At 48.2% G+C, this 3,651-nt stretch overlaps 1 non-coding gene across 1 annotated transcript; it reads right to left on the reverse strand.

The window, feature by feature from the left end:
* Positions 1-2,404: 2,404 nt before the first annotated feature.
* On the reverse strand, positions 2,405-2,523 carry LOC113843677 (U5 spliceosomal RNA). Its single transcript, XR_003497345.1, has one exon. It is a non-coding gene; the product is annotated as a U5 spliceosomal RNA (small nuclear RNA).
* Positions 2,524-3,651: the final 1,128 nt, after the last annotated feature.

Consider the following 3,651-nt stretch of genomic DNA (forward strand, 5'->3'; position numbering starts at 1 on the left):
CCAATACTCCCAGGTCCTTCTCTGCCAGGCAGCTTTCCAGCTACTCATCTTCCAGCCTGTAGCACTGCTTTGGGTAGTTGTGCCCCACGTGCAGGACCCAGCACTTGGCTTCAGCACTTTTTTTTTTTTTTTCCCTAAACTTTAGCCACAGATCTCTGTTCAACCAGGCTGGTCTTCTTCCACACCAGCTTGTCTTTAGGCACATGGGGACAGACCACTCCTGAGCCTTTAATATTTCCTTGTTGAAGAGTGCCGAGCCTTCCTGGACAACTCTGCCCTTCAGAATTGCCTCCCAAGGGACTCTGCCAAGCAGTGTCCTGAACAGCTCAAAGTCTGCCCTCCAGAAGTCCAAGGTAGCAGTTTTACTGATCTCCCTCCTGTCTTCACCAAGAATAGAGAACTCTACCATTTTGTGGTCACTCTGCCCAAGACAGCTCCTGACCACCACATCTCTCACCGGTCCTTCTCTGTTTGTGAAGAGAAGGTCAAGCGGGGCACCTCCCCTGGTAGGCTCACTTACCAGCTGCATCAGGAAGCTATCTTCCATACTCTCCGGAAACCTCATATACTACTTCCTCTGAGCTGTATTGTATTTCCAGGATATGTCTGGGAAGTTGAAATCCCCCAAGAGAACTAGTGCTGGCAATTGCACAACTTCTGCCAACTGCTTGTAGAATGCCTCCTCCATCTCCTCATCCTGGTTTGGTGGTCAGTAACAGACCCCCACCAGGATGCTTGCCTTGTTGGCCTTCCTGTCGATCCTAACCCATAGGGACTCAGCCTTATAATTCCCAGCCTCAGCCTCCAGTTCCACAACATCAAAACACTCTCTAATACAGAGAGCCACACCACCACCCCTTCTGTGCTGCCTGTCCCTTCTGAAGAGCCTATAGCCAGACATTGCAGCACTCCAGTCATAGGAGTGGTCCCACCACATTTCAGTGATGTCAACCAAGTCATAGCCTGCCTGCTGCATGATGGCTTCCAGCTCCTCCTGTTTGTTGCCCATGATGCATGTATTAGTGTAGATGCACTTCAACTGGGCCATTGCCTTCTCCCCCGGACCTGACATTGTTCCCCTGGCACACCTCTAACAAGCCTTATTTCATCCCTGTCCCCCTTCTTACCTAGTTTAAAGCCCTCTCAATGAGCCCTGCCAGCTCCTGGGCTAGTATCAGTTTTCCCCTTAGAGACAGGTGGACCCATCTGCAGCTATCAGGCCAGGTGCTGAGTAAAGCACTCAGTGGTCAGAAAATAAATAAAAATCTGTGTTGGCACCAAACTCTGAGCCACATGTTTATCAGGTGGGCTTTCCGGTTCCTCTCTGTACCCCTCCCTGTCACTGTAGGGATGGAGGAAAACACCATCTGTACTCCCAATACATCTACTAATCGTCCCAGTCCCCTAAAGTCCCATTTGATAACCTTCAGGCTTCTCTCAGCAATTTCATCACTGCCAGCCTGGACTATCAATAGAGGATAGTAAACAGAGGGGTGCACCATGTTGGGAAGGTTTCTGGCAATGTCCCTGACCCAGGGAGGCAGCAGACTTCCCAATGGGTAGGGTCAGGCCAACATACAGAGCCCTCTGTTCCCCTGAGAAGGGAGTCACCTACAACAATTACACAACTTTTTTTCTTAGTGGAGGCAGAATTGAGGCTTGGAGTCGACTTCCTTGCGCTAGGCAACCTCCTGGGTGGACTTTCCACATCATCCTCACCCTCTCAAGCTCCACAGCCTCAAACCTGTTGTGTATGGGCACCTGGGAATGTGAGGCTAGTAGGGAGGGCAGCTCTCTGTGATGCTGAGCAGGGACCTGTTTCTATTCCTGTTCATCTCCTAGGTCCCCTTTATCTGCCTGACAGCAACATGGAAAAGGGTCCACCACGGTTTTGGGTGTCTCACCCCAGTGCCTTTCCTTCAAGCCTGGCAGGGAGTTGCTCCACCAGTCTATCTCCTCCTCACACTCCCTGATAGCCCTTAACCTCTCCACCTCCTCCTTGAGCTCAGCCGCCAGGCTGACCAGGTCATCCACCTGCTTACACACCTCACACACATGGTGTCTCTGCTGCCCTCAGAGGGCAGCAACAGGCTCAGGCACTCTGTGCATCCAGAGACCTCAAGGGCCGCATTTTTGAGTGGGCACTCAGTCTGGGTTGCCACAGACTTTCTAGAAAGAGCTCTCCTCCTAGTGCAGACCATGGCGGTTTAGCTATAGGTAGACAACCGGTAGATGAACTTCTCCTGAGCAGGGAGGGATGCTCTGCCCTCTCCGAGTGCGCAGTGCCCATGCAAACTGCCACACCATGTCCTCTTTGCCCGTCCTGGTTGCCCCCTGCTCCCTGGGGACTGCCTTTGAAGGGCAAGGAAAGAGGTGCTGCTGGCTCCACCTGTGCCTTGTCAGCCTCCCTCACAAGGGCTGCCTCAAGTGGCCTTGATACCAGAAAAAAAGGCTTGTTCCTCTCCACGGAAATCTTTAGTAAAATGCAAAAGATTTATACAATCTGAAGAGAAACCAGAGTCATTCCATATGAACTCCTAGAATACATATGCTACACCAGTGCTTCACTGGAACCCCACAGCCACCTGACTGGTGCATGCTCTGATATTACTACAGCTATTTCCCATGAAGGGCCCTATTTTATGGAAACAACCTGCCAAGCTTTAAAAGCTTCCTCAAGCTGAACTGAAGTTCATTTAGCTGAAGAAAGCATATAGCATCTACGATCCTTCCCTTATATTTTTCAGTCTCAAGGGTCCTCCCAGCATCTCTTTTCGCCTACTATTACCAGATTTAGCAGTTATGAATACATTTTCACATCAATGCATTTTTTGCTTTTTCCTCGCTTCTTTTAAACATTTCTGTCACGTGTTTCTTTTTATCATAGGGAAGCAGCTTCCACTAGCACATTTGTATAGCTATTACTGCCAGAGTACATCAAGTGCTCCAAAACTAGTCACATGTAAGACTATTGACAGACTTGTTTTTTGTTGGATTATAGTGCTTGCAGACATGATAGAAAACAGAACACTGCTTAAACTTTGTCCTGATTGTTTTCCAGAGCTTCTACTCTGATTGGGGCTCTTCTTGCCCTCAGTTTCCTTCTCAGATTATTTTCTTTGTTTTATCCCTTTACTGTATATGGGTGAATAACCACTCAGAGGCTGGCAGAAGGGTTCTAGTTCATACAGTGTTTGTTTTTTAACCTCTCAGCTTTCAACACTAGGGACTCTGTGCTTCAGAAGCCTGTCCAACTTGATGTCTTTATGATACAGCTCTCAGCCACCTCAGCCTGGTCTGCTAGCACCTGTCCCCCTGCTATAGCAGGTCTATACGCACTGCTGTACCCATTAGAAACAGAGTATTAGTACTACTTCTGGTGACTTTTGGATCAGTTTAATCATACTAACCATCTGGGTCATTTCAGCTCTCTTTCCAAACCTGTAATAATTACAGCTTTTGAGTAGATCATTGACAACCAGCTGCACTGAACTAGAGTTCTCTGAGCGGCTCATAATTAATTCTCTTTAAAATAATTGTCATTTCTGAGTAAATAACAACCAGGATCAGATGGATGAAAAGAATTCTCCCTTCCACCCCCAACTGCCAGTATAAAAAAAAAAAAAAAAACATTGGATGTATCCTTGGCAC

Source organism: Anas platyrhynchos, chromosome 4 (assembly GCF_047663525.1).
Source record: "Anas platyrhynchos isolate ZD024472 breed Pekin duck chromosome 4, IASCAAS_PekinDuck_T2T, whole genome shotgun sequence".
In the NCBI taxonomy this organism is placed as follows: domain Eukaryota; kingdom Metazoa; phylum Chordata; class Aves; order Anseriformes; family Anatidae; genus Anas; species Anas platyrhynchos.